Source organism: Triticum aestivum, chromosome 6A (assembly GCF_018294505.1).
Source record: "Triticum aestivum cultivar Chinese Spring chromosome 6A, IWGSC CS RefSeq v2.1, whole genome shotgun sequence".
Taxonomy (NCBI): domain Eukaryota; kingdom Viridiplantae; phylum Streptophyta; class Magnoliopsida; order Poales; family Poaceae; genus Triticum; species Triticum aestivum.
Window position 1 is genome coordinate 4,961,112 of NC_057809.1, and position 18,147 is coordinate 4,979,258.

At 49.5% G+C, this 18,147-nt stretch overlaps 1 pseudogene; it reads left to right on the forward strand.

The window, feature by feature from the left end:
* The first annotated feature begins 10,379 nt into the window (after positions 1-10,379).
* Positions 10,380-17,824, forward strand: LOC123131589 (disease resistance protein Pik-2-like; annotated as a pseudogene).
* The last annotated feature ends 323 nt before the right edge of the window (positions 17,825-18,147 follow it).

Below are 18,147 nucleotides of genomic sequence, written 5' to 3' on the forward strand. Positions count from 1 at the left end.
CCTGTGTCGGTGATAGGGCCCGAGCATGTCGGCACACCTCGGCGTCAAGCGCAGAGCCGCGCAAGGCGACCAACACGGCTCCAGCCACTGGCATGGAGTGCCCACCAGGACCGCCGCCCACCCCCGAGGAAGTTCACCGGGGAGTCCGACCATGCCATCATCACCGTCCAGCTGGCGGGACGCCTTGAAACCGAGCAGCCCGCACACCTGCCACCGTTGCTGCGCCTCCGCCCCTACCGTCCATGGCCACGACACAGGTGGACGCCCGCAGCTCGCACCGCTCCTGGCCCGCACTGCCTGGGCCCAGATATGGTCGCACGCCAACAGGGTCAGCGCCTCCGGAGCCCACCACGCCTCAGTCCATTCACGCCGCCACGCGTCTCCGCCTGCTGGACGGAGATCATGGCGCGCCCCGAGGAAAGCGCCACGCCGCCGCCCGATCATGGATCCTGCGACCGTCGGCCCGGGCGGGGGAAGGAGGAACAGCCTGCTGCCGCCCGCGCTGGCAGGGCTTATCCCACCAGCACGTCCGGCAGCGGCCTGGGGAGGAAGGCGCGAGGAGGAGGGCCGCGGGCCGGAGCTAGGGTTTCCCCCGGCGCTCGCGGGAGCGTCGCGGGAGGGGAGGGAGAGGGAGCCGTCCCGGAGTATTTTTTTTCTGAGATGTGACTTCTCCATACGGTATTTCTCCTTAGGGTTCAGTCTTTCCGTCACACGAACTCCAATTGGTCCATGAATTTTTTTTTCAGGTTGCGGTTACCTTTTCTGTTTGAAACAACAGCATACATACATATAATTATCCGTCAAGAAAAGATGGACCGTGTGCAAGGATGAATCCTGTCGTCATATGCTATATATACACATAAAAGAAAGAGTGATACGTGAAGTGCAGGGTGAGGAAACCACGTAGGAAAAGGAAAACAAAACAAAACGGGAAGAAACAAGGCAGGCATACAAACCTGCGTGCAGCGGGATAGCAAACTAAGATTGAAAGAGAAGAAGATGCGACGATGATGCTGAGGAACAAGTCGGGTTCCATGTTTTCCGGCCTCTTCCTACTCTGCAGGAGTCGCGTGTGCCGCCTGGAGGCAGTCGCACGACGATTCTTCCCCAAGTCGGACGATCGCGCCATCACACGGCCACCGCCACCGCTGATCAGCTCTCGCAGTCGCAGACCGCAGGAGACCACCCCATGGCACCACGACCCTCGGAAGGTCGCTGTGGTGGCAGCTCTTGCTGCCAGCGCATCGGTCATCGCACTCCATCTCAGATACGGTCAGACCGTGCCCTTCACCGGGCGCACTCAGCTGGTCGTCATCTCCGACAAAAAGCTGCGAGAACTTTCCGAGGTTGAATTAGCCAAGTTCAGGAAGGAGCGCCACTCCAAGATCCTCGGCCCGCATCACCCCCACACTGTCCGAGTCAGCCACATTGCCCGTGAGATCATTACTGCCGCCCACATTGGCCTGGCAATCAGGCAGAGGCAGAATCAGAGGGGTGGCCGTGGCGTAAACCTGGACTGGCTGGAGACGCTTGACTGGGAGGTGATCGTTGTCAGAGACAACAAGTTCCGAGTAGCAGCTATAACAGGGGTCGGCAAGATTATTGTCTACACCGGAGTGCTCGACTATTGCAACAGTGACGCCGAGATTGCTTCGTTTCTTGCCCACGAGGTAGCTAACAGCTTTCTTTAAATTTAGCGCTTTTGCTTGTAAATATTATCAAAGTTTTGCTAAAGCAAATCTAGATGTGTCATAACTTTGTACATCTAAATCACTACCGGAAACTGGCCCTACCCCGACGGCCAAATCAATGCCGACAGCTGCCGTCGGCCTACTTTGCGCTATGCCGACAGCCACATCCTGGCCGTCGGCGTATCTTGGCCGTCGGGCTACCACAAGCTAAGCCGACGGCACCCGTCGGCATACATATGTCGTCGGCCCAGCTGCGAACATGGCGACAGCAGCCGTCGGCATACCCGTGGGCCCGGCGACCCCGCCCGTGACCAGCGGCTAACGTCGTCAAATCTATGCCGACGGCCTGGACGGCCGGCCGTCGGCATATATCGTCATGCCACGTCACAGATCCGCGGTGCACCGTCCATGAGCTAAGCCGACGGCTGCCGTCGGCATACCTGCCACGTCAGCGATCCGCGGCACGCCGCCCGCCGCCTAAAACCTGGCCGTCTCTATGCCGACGGCATAGCCGTCGGCAGTCCTGCTAGACTTTTTTTTTCATATGTATTTTTTTAAGCTTTTTTATGTATTATTATATAAACTAACATGTAGCATGTTAAATATAAACATACATATGAATATATATGTAGTTTGTATTTTTTTCATATATTAGGAATATATATATATATATATATGGTTTGTATTTTTTTGAGCACGTTAATAATGTGCGGTCATGTTCTTTTGAATATAGATCATTATATTTTATTAAAATCAAAAACAGCTATGCCGACAAAAGTTTTGTGGCGATTGCAAACGCCCGACACCCGTCTCCAGAGTGTGACCCCCCTCACGTCCGCGGTGTGCCCCCCTCATGGACGGCGCCGGCACCTGGAGGGGGGAAATGGACGCGTCGGGTCTACACGGTGGATGTAGCTGTGGGTTTGGCCCGGATGTTGCTCCCGGGTGTCCCTATGGGTGACCTGACACAACCGAGTGCAGAGGTCCACTGGTCAAAGCCCGTCCGTGGGAAGTCAAAAGGCTAGATCTCATGGTCAACCGCTCCACGGTTAGGCGGGACGGGGGCCCTGGGGGGTAGCAATGCCACCGAAGCATCGTACCGGACCCTCATACATGCGAGGTGGTGTTGTGGCCCAGAATGACAATCTCGTCGACTAGATGAACTAGGATGTGCGTCATGATATTGAAGAAGGATGGTGGGAACATCAGCTCAAAAGAGACAAGACATTGCGCCACATCACTCCTTAGCCTTGGTATGATTTCTGGATCGATCACCTTCTGAGAGATTGCATTGAGAAATGCACATAGCTTCACAATGGCTAATCGGACGTTTTTCGGTAGAAGCCCCCTCAATGCAACCGGAAGCAGTTGCGTCACAATCACGTGGCAGTCATGAGACTTTAGGTTCTGGAACTTTTTCTCTGAAATATTTATTATTCCCTTTATATTCGACGAGAAGCCAGTCGGGACATTCATACTGAGCAGGCATTCAAAAAATATTTCCTTCTCTTCTTTGGTAAGAGCATATCTAGCAGGACCTTCATACTGCTTTGGAGGCATGCCGTCTTTTTCGTGCAAACGTTGCAGGTCGTCCCGTGCCTCAGGTGTATCTTTTGTCTTCTCATACACGCCCAAGAATCCTAACAGGTTCATGCAAACGTTCTTCGTCACGTGTATCACGTCGATTGAAGAGCGTACATCTAGCTCTTTACAGTAGGGTAGGTCCCAAAATATAGATTTCTTCTTCCACATGGGTGTGCGTCCCTCAGCGTCATTCAGAACAGCTAGTCCGCCGGGACCCTTTCCAAATATTACGTGTAAATCAGAGACCATATCAAGTACGTGATCACCAGTACGCATGGCGGGCTTCTTCCGGTGATCTGCCTCGCCTTTGAAATGCTTGCCTTTCTTTCGACATTGATGGTTGGTCGGGAGAAATCGACGATGGCCCAGATACACATTCTTCCTGCATCTGTCCAGGTATATACTTTCGGTGTCAGCTAAACAGTGCGTGCATGCGCGGTATCCCTTGTTTGTCTGTCCTGAAAGGTTACTGAGAGCGGGCCAATCGTTGATGGTTACAAACAGCAACGCATGCAGGTTAAATTCCACCTGTTTGTGCTCAACCCACGCACGTACACCGTTTCCATTCCACAGCTATAAAAGTTCTTCAGCTAATGGCTTTAGGTACACATCAATGTTGTTGCTGGGTTGCTTAGGGCCTTGGATGAGAATTGGCATCATAATGAACTTCCGCTTCATGCACGTCCAAGGAGGAAGGTTATACATACATACAGTCACGGGCCAGGTGTTGTGATTGCTACTCTGCTCCCTGAAAGGATTAATGCCATCCGCGCTTAAACCAAACCATACGTTCCTTGGGTCACCTGCAAACTGAGCCCAGTACTTTCTCTCGATTTTTCTCCACTGCGACCCGTCAGCGGGTGCTCTCAACTTCCCGTCTTTCTTACGGTCCTCACTGTGCCATCGCATAAACTTGGCATGCTCTTTGTTTCTGAACAGTCATTTCAACCGTGGTATTATAGGAGCATACCACATCACCTTCGCAGGAACCATCTTCCTGCGGGGCTCACCCTCAACATCATCAGGGTCATATCGTCTGATCTTATACCGCAATGCACCGCATACCGGGCATGAGTTCAAATCCTTGTACGCACCACGGTAGAGGATGTAGTCATTAGGGCATGCATGTATCTTCTCCACCTCCAATCCTAGAGGGCATACGGCCTTCTTTGCTGCGTACGTACTGTCGGGCAATTCGTTACCCTTTGGAAGCTTCTTCTTCAATATTTTCAGTAGCTTCTCAAATCCTTTATCAGGCACAACATTCTCTGCCTTCCACTGCAGCAATTCCAATACGGTATCGAGCTTCGTGTTGCCATCTTCGCAATTGGGGCACAACCCTTTTTTTGATCCTCTAACATGCGATCGAACTTGAGCTTTTCCTTTTCACTTTCGCACTTTTCCCTTGCATCAACAATGACCCGATGGAGATCATCATCGGGCACATCATCTGGTTCCTCTTGATCTTCAGCTTCCCCCCTTGCAGCATCACTGTATTCAGGGGGCACATAGTTGTCATCGTCCTCTTCTTCTTCGCTGTCTTCCATCATAACCCCTATTTCTCCGTGTATCGTCCAAACATTATAGTGTGGCATGAAATCTTTATAAAGCAGGTGGGTGTGAAGGATTTTCTTGTCAGAGTAAGACCTCGTATTCCCACAATCAGGGCATGGAGAACACATAAAACCATTCTACTTGTTTGCCACAGCCACTTCAAGAAATTTACGCACGCCCTTAATGTACTCGGAGGTGTGTCTGTCACCGTACATCCATTGTCGGTTCATCTGCGTGCATTATATATAATTATGTGTGTCAAAAGTAAGAAAATTAGACAAGTATCTATCTAAAGTAAGATTTTTTTTCTTTCAGAAAGAAGATAAGAACAAGAGGCTCACCACGGTGGTGCGTACAAGGATTTGAACTCATGCCCGGTATGCGGTGCATTGCGTACAAGGACGGGGCGTGACGGACCGCTAAACCTAGACAAATCTCAGAAAAAATGGAGCTCCGAGGTCGAGCTTCGAGAGGAGAAATCTTAACTAATGTGGATCGGGCATTTCATCAAACACCTCACATGCATAAGAGGTGAGCTAGAGCACCCAAATGACCTTCCTCGCCGGCCAGCAAAAAACTGAGCACTATGGAGTGCTCTGCTCATCGGCGATGGGGTATATATAGGAAGCTCATTTATCCCGGTTCGTGGCTGGAACCGGGACTAAAGCCCAGCCTTCTGTCCCGGTTCGAACCAAGAACCGGGACCTATGTTTGTGGGCCAGGAGCGAGGCCCATTGGTCCTGGTTCGTGCCTGGAACTGGGACAAATGGGTCCATACAAACCGGGACAATTGCCCACGACGCCCCGGCTAGCCTCCTGGGCTCACGAACCGGAACGAATGCATCCATTGGTCCCGGTTCGTGGCAGAACTGGGACTAATGGGCTGGCCAGGCCCGAACGAAAGCCCCTTTTTCTACTAGTGTAAAGACTCAATCCGATAAGATTACTTCAAAGGGAAAACTCAATCCATTACAAGAGAGTAGAGGGTGAGAAACATCATAAGATCCAACTATAATAGCAAAGCTCGCGATATATCAAGATCGTGCCAAATCAAGAACACGAGAAAGAGAGAGAGAGAGATCAAACACATATATACTGGTACATACCCTCAGCCCCGAGGGAGAACTACTCCCTCCTCGTCATGGAGAGCACCAGGATGATGAAGATGGTCACCGGAGAGGGATTCCCCCTCCGGCAGGGTGCCGGAACGGGTCTAGATTGGTTTTCGGTGGCTACGGAGGCTTCTGGCGGCGGAACTCCCGGTCTATTGTTCTCCCTGATGTTTTTAGGGTATATGGGTATATATGGGAGGAAGAAGTATGTCGGTGGATCTCCGGGCTGTCCACGAGGCAGGGGGCACGCCCAGGGGGGTGGGCGCACCCCCCACCCTCACGGGCAACCCGGGACTCTCCCGGTCCATCTCCGATACTCAGTGGACTTCTTCTGTTCCAAAAATAAGTTCCGTGAAGTTTCAGGTCAATTGGACTCCGTTTGATTTTCCTTTTCTGCGATACTCTAAAACAAGGAAAAACAGAAACTGGCACTGGGCTCTGGGTTAATATGTTAGTCCCAAAAATAATATAAAAGTATTTAATAAAGCCCATAAACATCCAAAACAGATAATATAATAGCATGGAACAATCAAAAATTATAGATACGTTGGAGACGTATCATCGGGTGAGATGGACGTGGAGGAAGGATCCGGCGGCGGCACTAGTCCCTCCCGATCCTTTTTCTACAGAGATCTCCATGAGATGGTTGAATAACTTGGACCAAAATATGGCCCTTGGTGGCATATGGATCTATCTTCAAAGCTCGATCGGACTCACGTCGTCCCCCATCCTAGCCCCCGCGTGCCCCCACCCCCCACGCGGGCGACTCGGGCGACAGCGCGGCCACCCCCTCCTCTCCTCCTCCCCACCCTCCCCCGCCCTTGCCACCGGGGCAAAGCCGCCCTCGGTGGCTGGCGGCGGGGCCCCTCTCTCCACCGCTCGGGGGTGGCCGATGTGGGGTGGCCTTTCCTGGCGGCGGCGCCGGGCATGCGTGGGGCTCGGTGGTGCGGCGGCGTTGTGGGCGATGGCGGCGACATGGTGGGCGACGGCGGCGGCGCGGCGGCTACATGCCCGTGGTGGCGGCGGTGGTCCAGATCCAACCATGGGCTGCAGCGGGCGGGTTCCTGTGGACCCCTTCTCTTCGGGCTATGGCTCGGCCTCCTTCTCCTCTCGGTCGGGGTCGGAGGTGGGCTGGAGCTTGTGGAGGTGGGGGCGTGCCGGCCGGATCTGATGCGAGTTTTCCGGCAGGCGGCACGGGTTCGGCAGCGGCCGGGGTGGCCGCTGCTCCGGCCGCGGGCGGCGGCGTGGGGAGGTCTCGGTGATGGCCTCCCGGTGTCGTGGCGGCTCCACGGTAGCTCAATGATTCTATCCGCGGCAACGGCCGGCTTCTCCGGTGTCGGCTCGTCTGCGGTTGGAACGTCTCGACCTTCACCCCATCTCCTCGTCGCCCGGGCGTTACTCCCATCAATGGGCTGGTCCTCTCCTAGCTGTGTTCCACCGCTTGTCTCGCGCCCTAGTGCTGCAGGACCGAGCTCGTCCCGCGCCCGATGCAGCAGGACCGAGCTCGTCTCACGCACGGTGCAGCAGGACTGAGCTCGTCCCCCTCTCGATGCTGCAGGACCGAGCTCGTCTCGTGCTTGGGGCCGCAGAACGGGTCGGTGGATGCCAGTTTTGGCCGACCTATTGGGTCTCGACACTGGGGATCGCCCAGGGGTGCGAAAGGTGGGACCTTTCCACTCATCTCTTTCGTTGGGGTGCGACGGGTCTCGGGTGAGGTGGTGTCGAGGTCTCGGATGCTGGAGCGGCGACCCTGGTGGTGGTAGCGTGGTGCTCGTGGGCAAAGCCCGTTCCCTGGTGCTGCCCGGTCACCATGGCCGTGTGGCTGGCGTGGTTGCCGGGTGTGGCCTTCGGTGGCGGTGAGTGTTGGCCGAGGTGAAAATCTGTTCTATCTTCGGACGGACCGGCGGCAGCGAAGATCGTTCCCTTCTTGAAGGCGTCGTCGCGGCTCTCATTGCCCGTCATGCGGCTCCGGGGGAAACTCTGATCCTTGGATCGGGCGGTGGCGGCGTGCCGGTGTCGTTCCCTTCTTAAAGGCGCCGCCTTGGAGCACATGGTTCGTCATATGTAGTTTCATCTCTGCGTGGTGGTAGTGATATGGGTGGTGTTGCTGCGCTCAGCGCCTTTGTATCCTGTCCTGGGTGTGTGCGTGTATTGTGTGCTTGTACTGTGTGCTTGTTGATTGGTGTGCTTTATATATAAAGCGGGGCGAAAGTCTTTTTCGGTAAATATGGCCCATCTATACATGATTTGTGATACGGATATTTGATCCTGAATATTTTTCTCTTTTCTATGACAAGTGGCTAGCCCAAGATACCAATAGGTGATCTGTGTTTTTGTTATCCAAAACGGAATCCTCCCTCAATCAACGACGTTAGTCAGTGCACATCTCGAGGAAAGTTACCGCGATGCACATGGAGGAAGCAACGCCAAAACAACTTTTGAGGAGTACACATGGCCTGACTGGCGGTTCTTTTGATACTCAAAAGTTATCGCCACTTTTTATGGTTGGTGGCTTCATTCACACATGCAGCTGCCCTCCAGCACCCACCTACTACTACCAGCTGGTGCACATGAAACCACCATGTCATGTAATTGTTGTTAGCATTTGTCGTCTCTAGTGAGGGAAACGGTAACCTACTGCAATTTTATTGAAACAAAAGTACTGCCTCCTTTCGAAAATAAGTGACATGATTTTAATTCAAATGAACTAAGAACGTATGTAATATGTAATACAGAGACTAGCAAAGAAAAGTCGGGAACAACTAAAAAGTGAAAATAAAATAAAAATGTGTATGGATTGGAGACTAGTATAGAAAAGTAAAGCTAGCAATAGGCTAAAAACTACTCCCTGTACTGTAAAAAATATCCTATATTATGTGGCGGAGTGAGTAAAAATTAAAAGCTATAAACCTGTGTCTTGGCTCCGTGCAATACAAGGTGCATCTCCTCCTTGAAAGCCCCGTCCTCATTGGTATATATTTGGCATTCAATTGAAATGGAAATCATTTTTGCAAAGCCAGATAACCCAAGTGACTGCAATTGTACATCCACGAAGAAAGAGACGTCTGGTTCCTGTTAATGAGCTTTGATATTGTCGTGTTTAGGGCCGGTGAAGTGAAACCTGGCCAAAATGAAATTTCAGTTTGCCTTGGTGGGTTGACGGTGGTCCACGGTTTTCGAGGGCACCGAGATTGGTCAAAATTTGTTACAGGAAAATAGTTGTTAATTTATCATCTTTAGTGTCTGGTAGAACATTATCGACCCACCATCACCTAACCTTATCATACGCGGCGCATGTAGTACAACAAACAAGTTGCATTTAACGAATAAAATCTCATCGTGGTGTGTGTCGAACATTGGTTTCATTTCCTAATTATTTATCAATCTAGTAACCCTACTCTATTCCTTTCGTTTCAGAGATAAGGGGGTGTTTGGTTGCAAGGGACTAGATATTTTTTTAGTCCCAGGGACTAAAGAAAAATGACGCACCAGTAGAGTCTTTTTCTAGTCCCTAAAAAAAGTCCCTCCTGTTTGGGGAACGAGATCCTATAACATCACGAAGGGATGTCAGGGAAGCTACAGACCCTGACATGCCTTCTTCACATCCATATGATTAAGACTAAAATGATTTGAATTAATTTGCAAATTACAAATCTACTGTATACATATACAGAAGTTACATACAAACAAAATCTTATGATGAAATAAAATTAATTTCACTTTTTTCTATGAACAGTAATTTTTTTGTTTTGCACTGGATTTGCACTGTAATTTCGTGACATCCCTTCGTGATGTTAGAGGATGTGTTCCCCCTGTTTGTCCCTATGTAACCAAACAGTGTAACCAAACAGGACCTAGCTCAAATCATTTAAATGGATTTAGTTGGTATTTGGAGTTTATCTCTCTCAAAAAGAAGTTGGTATTCCGAGAGGTGTCACACCACCAATCTGACTTGGTACTTATTTTGTAGGAATAGTTGGTACTGGGCCACGAGCCCGCGACGATCAAGACCCCAAAACAAATGCTCTTACCAAGTGATTAAACAAAGCTTGTTTTGCTCCATCATGCAACCGTTTTAAATGTCTGTAGCAGGTGGTAACCCAGCTGGAATAACTTATTGCTACGTAGCAATACTTTGGAGTATCTACGTGATAATTGTTGTGGCTAGCTATACTAACGATTTAAGGACACTGGAGTTTGGAATCTATTGTCGTGCATTCACCATGGTCGGCAACACGGAATTAGTTAAATCTGCAACTTGTGTTTATATAGTTTCCATTTCCCGAAAAGGCACCTCACCACGCCCCCATCAGGGCGCACTAACACATAAAGACGAAAGAGCCACCATCACGTCCTCCTTGGAAAAGCACCTCTTTTCAAACAGCGCAAGAATTAATTAGGTGAACCAACTAACAACGCTAGCTCGCTAGTGTTGTAACCGCGTCCTTATCACTCCAGTCGCAAAGAAGCTTCAGATCCAATCAAACTAGCTAGCTAGTAGTCCATATATTCATACAAGCGGCAGCAACCTAGCCACAGCCAGCAAGCAAGAGCTTCTGAAAGGAGATAGAAGCTGAGGGAGAGAAAAAGAGAGGAGAAGAGCCAGCAGGCTTGCAAAAGTGAGAGAGTGATAGGGTGAGAGTCATCATACAGTTCGCCACAGGGGCGATGAGCTCTCTCCTCCCCAAGCTGGGAGAGCTGCTCGTAGAGGAGTACAAGCTGAAGAAGAGTGTGAAGAAGGGGATTGAAGAACTCAAGGCCGAGCTCGAGAGCATGCAAGCAGCCCTCATCAAGGTGTCCAGCGTGCCTCTAGATCAACTCGACCCGCAGGTCAAGATTTGGGCCAATGAGGTCAGGGAGTTGTCCTACGCCATCGAGGACAGCCTCGACTCATTCGTGACCCGCGTCGAGGGTAATGAGCCAACCAAGCCCAAAATCAAGCACTTGCTCAAGAAGGCCCGCAATGAGTTCAGCAAGTTCAAGGCACGCCATGAAATAGCCAATGACATCAAAGACATTCAGAGCCAAGTTAGGAAGATCAAGGAACGGCGCGACAGTTACAAGATAGACGATGTTGATGCAAATCCTGCAGCAACTACAGTTGACCCTCGTCTCCCAGCTCTATACAAAAAGTTGTCTGACCTGGTGGGTATTGATAAGCCAATTAATGAGCTGATAAAGATCCTGTCCGAGGGGGTTCCCATGCCTGATAAAAATCCCAAGATAGTCTCTATTGTTGGATTTGGAGGACTGGGAAAGACAACCCTTGCAAAAGCATTGTATGACAAGCTTAGCACAAAATATCAACGAGTTACAACATATCAGTGTCATGGTTTTGTTCCAGTGGGTCAGAACCCAAAGGCAAAGAAAGTTCTTCTGGATATAGTCTGTGAACTTGACAAGGAGTTGTACAAAGCTGCAACAACAATGGATGAAAGGCAGCTGATCAACGAGTTGCAGACGTTCCTTGCAGGCAAGAGGTACACATTAACCTCCCTGTATGCTAGTCAATAACTTCTTTCTGTCACCTACGCCCAGCTACAGTAAGGAAGACAATATATGTTTTATCTTTGCTTTCGATTCGTCTAGTCCAAATCTATAAACTACTCATTTTGACACGACAATTTCTGAGTTACATTTGGCAAGCACACTGAATCAAGCACAGAGACAAAACAAAAGAAATACACCTAGAGCACACACGTGATTTATCATTGGTCCCCAACTCGTGCACATGTCGCCTCTCAGTTAATCATGTCTATAAGAGCAACCAGTGGCGGAGCCAGAAACTTAATATAGAGGGGGCCAAACAGAGTGCTATAATGTTAGACGGGGCCAAATCAACTAAATCTTGCTAATTGTATTTGACAAATGGAGGATTAGGAGCATATATAGTTGTATTTGAGAGAGCATAGGGGGGTGCCTTGGCCCCTGCCAGCACCCCCTGCCTCCGCCACTGAGAGCAACTCCAACGCAGCGACCCAAATGGACGCGCGCTTTGTCCGCTTTTTATCCTTATGTGTCGGCCAAACGGACGTTTGTATCCGCATTTTCATTTGGGTCGGCAGGCGCACCCAACGGGTGGCAGAAACAAATCTACGACCGGGCATACCAAAAAAGAAAACGTACACACGCGGGTGAAAAATATGCATAATTAAACATAAATGACCGGTCAACCTACCGGCCAAAGGCCACTTAAACATTAATAAAACTAAAAGAAAGTTCGCGCCGTCAGCGCGCTGCCCTAGGCGGCGGCGTCGTCATCGTCCTCCCCGGGGCCAGCGAGGTCGATGAACGCCAGCTCCGGCCCAGCCCAGGGGAAGGCGGTCTCCCACACCGCACGAGCTGCCTCCTCCGCCATCTATCCCGCGCAGTGCAAACTGTCCCGGTGGTGGCGGCGGCTACACTGCCACCGCAAGGGCACGCACCTCATCCGCCTCCCACACCAGCCGGCTCTCTAGCTCCATCTGTCGCTCGTAGTTAGCGCGCTCTTCCGCCAGCTGACGCGTCCTCCATTGTTGGAGGTAGGCGACTTCCTGCTTCAGCGTTGCGCAGAACCGGATGCGCGGCGCGCTAATCCATCCGTAGAGCACACCGGTCCACTAGTAGACCTTCGGATGGTGCTCCGTTGGGCTGTAGTTCGGGGAGGAACGCCGGCGGTGGCGGCGAAGCACTACTAGGAAAAGGGCTGCTAGTGGCGCACCTGTTTTCGCTACTAATGGCGCACTACAGGTGCGCCACTAACACCATGCCATTGGAATGCGCCATTAGTATCTGGTATACTAACGGCGCACCACATGTGCGCCATTAATATAGCCCATGGTGCGTAATTGGTATCTGGTATACTAATGGCGCACCACATAGAAGTGCGCCATTAGTAACAATTTTTAAAAAAAATCAGATTTTTTTTAATTTTTTTTGTTTTTTTCTTAATCTTAGGTCACTATGGCTTAATCTCGGGTCAATATGCTTAATCTCAAGTCAAATCACACTCTGTGGTCAAACTTCCCGGAAGGTTACCCATCCTCAGCACCAGCTCACTTCACAGGCACTTGTTGATATATCTATCATATCAATCCTATTAAATCTTGTTGATGTCTAGGACTTTGTTCATGTTCATGAGTATGATAAAATTTTGAAAAAATATTTCAAACTTCCCGGTCATATTACGTATCATATTTTGAAAAAAAAATCAATTTTTTTAAACCAATTTTTTTCTGTTACTAGTGGCGCACCTAGCAAACGGTGCGCCACTAGTAAGTTTGAAATTTTCTCCATTTTTTCCCTCTAGATCTTAAAAGCCCCGTAACTTTTTTTGTTAGGTTTTTGGGGATTTTGAAAATCTTTAACGGGGTTCCCATTTTACAAGTTCCAGAGAGATTTTACAAATAAAGTTGAAATTCATATTTGTAAATTTTCCCAACAAGTAGACCACATATCACATGGGAAACTTATTTTCTTTTATTTTTTTTTGACATTTCCATCATTTTCTTTTATTTTTAAACTAAAAAGGCGGTCCAGGGAGGTGCATTCGGTGGAATTTTTGGGCCAAGTTAGTAATGGCGCACCGTGGGAGTGGTGCAGCATTACTAGTTCAACTAGTAATGTCGCACCACACACACGGTGCGCCATTACTAGTTTTGAACAAAAATAAAAACAATTGAAAAAAATTACTAGTGGCGCAGCGTGGATATGGTAACTAGTAATGGCGCACTATCCACTGGTGCGCCATTACTAGTTTTGAAAAAAAATAAAAAAATTGAAAAAAAAAATACTAGTGGCGAACCGTGGATGTGGTGCGCATGGCGCACTATCTACTGGTGCGCCATTACTAGTTTTGAAAAAAAAATTAAAAAATAATTGTTACTAATGGCGCACCGTGGTGTGGTGCGCCATTAGTATTTGGACACTAATGGCGCACCAACACGGTGCGCCATTAGTATATAGTAGTGGTGCACCACATGTCTGGTGCGCCATTAATGGTCATATCATCTATAGCCCTTATCATCTATAGCCCTTTTCCTAGTAGTGGAGGGGAGATGACGCAGTCCCCAGTAGCTGACAGCGCGAAGGCCTCCTTCATGCCGACCCAGCATGCATCCTTCTCGCACTGGCTCTCCTCCAGGGCGCGCTGCATGGTGGCCTCCAGCGGCCGCCTCCTCTTCCTCCTCCTCAGGCAGGATGTTTAGTTGCGGCCGGAGCACGACATGGTCGACGTTGATGCCGCGGCGGTGGTCCTCCTCATGCTCCAGCGCAAACCAATGCTCCCAGTTGGGGGAGTCTGGCGCGTAGGCACGCATCGCGCGCTGGTCCGGCGTAAGGAGCTCGCGTCACCGGCGAACCTCCTCGGTGTGCGCTCTGGTCGAGCGTGGCACCGCCAGAATGGGGATCCTGAGCGGGTCCAGATGCCAGCCGTGCGGCAAGCTGACATCTGGGTACTGCAGAGGGCGGCAGTACTGCCAGTGCCACCGCGCTTGGTGGACTAGTATGTACAGCCGCTCCCGCTCCCGCGATGGTGAGCCACGACGAGCCGGCGGCGGTAGTGGAGGAGGCGTGCCAGAAGAGCTGGTGCCGGAAGTGCACTTGCCCTTCCCCTTCCCGCTGAAGATCCCCATGGATGGCTTCTGGCTGGCTGGCTAGGGTTCCTGGTTGCCAGTGAAGGAGCAGACATGGCCAGATGGGGGCGGACGGTGGAAGTGGATGAGGCTGGCACCGCCGCATAGTTGCATTAAAAAGGATGGGCACGCGGCTCTTCCACCCACTCCTAGGCGGGCCTGAAGTTTGTTGACTTTTATGACCGTGAGCGCTGATTGCCCGGCCGACATGTGAGGCCACGGCGGACACCGAGAGGACGCGCGGCGCATCCGCGCTATGCATTTTAGTCCCAGAATTTGCCGGAAATGGGTCCGCGCGGATGTGAAGCGGACGCGTTTTGAGAATGAGTCGCCACGTTGGGCCATCACCTTTATCCATGGCTTCCCATTCGGATGGCAGCGAACGAAATGGGTCGCCGCGTTGGAGTTGCTCTAAACCCGATAATTTTCTTCCTCGTATGCCAAGCTATCAATACACTCCTCTAGAAAAACAAATTAATGTAGCCATTAGAACATGTGACACCTCTTTTATTTGGCTAGGTTAGATATTAATACCAATAGTCGCATTAAGTGATTAGTTACTTGGATTACTTAGGCGTTCAACTATCTCTAGTTTAGCTACAAATGAATACCCATTCAATTCCAGAGGACATTTATCTCTATTTTATTTTTTGTTAGCGCCTTTCTTTGGTTCTGATGCATTGTTGTGCTTCTTGTCCTGGTGGGTAGTATATTAGACAGTTTGCTAATTAAACAATTTTCCTTCTGGTGTGAATAGGTACTTTATTGTTATTGATGACATATGGGATACACAAACATGGGAAACGATTAAGTGTGCTTTCATGGATAGTCATCCGGAAAGTAGATTAATCATAACTACCCGTATTGTTGATGTTGCCACCAAAGCTGGTGGTATCTACCACATGCAACCACTTTCTGATGATTACTCCAAAATATTATTCTATACAAGAACATCTGGTAGTGAAGGACCTGCTGAAGTGACTACCAAAATTTTAAAGAAATGTGGTGGTGTGCCATTAGCTATCACTACAATAGCTAGCTTGCTTGTTGGTAAACACACTGAGGACTGGTCTAAGGTGTATGATGCCATTGGTTTTGGGCATGCAGACAATGGAGATGTTCATAACACAAGAAAGATATTATCTTTTAGCTATTATGATCTATCGTCCAATCTTAAGACATGTTTATTGTATCTTAGTGTGTTTCCTGAAGATTATTTAATTAATAAAATATCACTGATATGGAGGTGGGTTGCCGAAGGATTTATACCATATGGAGAAGGGATGGAACCATTTGAACTTGGAGAGATCTATTTCAACAAGCTTGTAAACAAGAGCATGATACGGTGGATAGATCCTGAAGATAATGATGGCCGAGGTGGTTGCCGTGTCCATGACATGGTGCTCGATCTCATCCGCACCATATCAAATGATGTAAATTTTGTTACAATACATGATATGGAGCAGCATGGCACATGTTCACGAGGAGAACGAACCAACTGGGTTCGCAGATTAGCAGTTCATGGAAGTGGGGAACACAACTCTGGCATTGAAATGGAGCATGTAAGGTCATATAATGTTGTAGACTGCCGTGCCAATAGTATGCCCCTGCTTTTGAGCTTTAAAGTATTGCGTGTGCTAGTTATTGAGGACTGTGTTCTTTCGGAAGGTAGTAGTCCTGAGCATCTTGGTAAGTTGGTGCAGCTGAGGTACCTGGGGCTAGTGAAGACAGCGGTCAAGATCCCTGAAGGAATAGGGCATGATCTGAAGTTTCTTGAGATATTGGATGTAAGGGGAGGTTTGATAAGTGAGCTGCCGCCATCTGTTGGTGAGCTAATGAATTTGAGGTGCCTGTGGGCTGATGAAGGTACAGTGATGAAAGGCGAGATAGGGAAACTGACATGCCTTGAAGAACTGGAGCTATATTCGGTGGACAAGTGCCCAAACTTCTTCACAGAGGTGGGGAAGCTGACAGAGCTAAGGGTGCTGAATATCCATTTCGCTGAAATAGAGGAGTCTGCGGGCAAGGCTCTGATGGAATCTCTGCGCAACCTTCACAAGATCCATATTCTGAGGGTCTAGGATGATGATGTTGAGGCCGAGTATTCGGTTGTCCTAAATGATAGCTTGGAAGACTTGGCACCCTGTACAAAGCTGTACGAGTTAATTCTGCCTATCATAGTTATACCGAGGGTGCCATCATGGATCAATCATTTAAGTGTTCCACTCCTTTCTCGTCTAGGGCTGCATGTGGATGCGGTAGAAGTTCAGGATGTTCAAACCATCGGCAGGTTGCCGTCGCTCCTCGTCCTTCTTCTCTGGAGTAAGGATGAAAAGAACATATCATATACTTTTGGCAGCAATGAGTTCCACAAGCTGAGAGTCCTGTGGACGAAGAAGATAGAGATTGCTGTTGGAGAAGGAGCATTGCCGATGCTTGAAGTGCTGGAGTACCGTGCAAGCGCTGAAAGAAAGGACGCTGCCAGCTTGGTGCCGTGGAGGAGAAATAGCTGCCCTTTGCTGAAGGAAGTCACCTGTTACCTTGACTGCACTAACTGCAGCTACAGGAAAGTAGAGGAAGCAGAGGAAGCGCTGAGGCAGGCTTCCGGCACCCGTCCCAATGCTGTGTATCTCGATCTCGAGATAGTAAAAGAGAACTACGACAAGAAGGCTGGTAAATTCATTGATAATCTCGAGTGGATCCTACGTGGTTTGGACAGACCCGAGGATGTGGGCCGTCCTGCAGCATACCAGGAAGAAAGGACACGTCTGATGATTAGATCACTCGAGAGAAGATTACGTGACGATGCGGAGCCTCGGGTGGGGTGGCACGGCGAACAAGAGATGCGTGGCCTTGTTACCAAATTCAAGATTTGGCTACATGATCATGCAGGCACCAACCAGGATGAGGTATGTATATCTATCGACCGGTCGCTGATGGCCGGTCGGCCGTTTTTTGTATAATAAATCTCCAGGCGGGCAAGAGTGATGCCACAGATAGTGAGGACGGTGACGATGAAGATTATTATTACGGTGACCAAGCAGAGGTATGTGCGTACACACTACGCTATATAGAAAACCACATATCATGTTACTGATGACTGATTGGCTGGCTGGTTTATGTGTAATTAATCTCCAGGCAGACGATGGTGAAGCCACTTGCAGTGGGGATCAGCAGGAGGAGGAGGGGGCCCAACGTTGAATCTCTTCCGTGGGTCATGCCATGTAACTCAAGCTGGTAATAAACGGGCGGACTCTGTCTCTCGCTTTTTCCCATTTGTATCCACATATGTCCACTTCTTTATATTGGCATCAGGCCGGATGCCACTTAACTAATTACTCTTCTCATTTCGAATTTTAACAAATTAATACTGATAATTTTTCTAAGCAACTCCCCAATGTAATTTTTTTTTTGCGAAGTCCCCAATGTAATTTCGATGTCTGTAATCAATTTTTTTGGAGATTCCAAATCAACAAGTTAAGAAATACATAGCAATCCATCTGTAAAGTTTCACCTTTTTAATTAGGAACCCACCCATAAACTTTCTGCTTACAGGATGGCGGCCATCTTGAAGGCTTCTATGGAATTACTGTC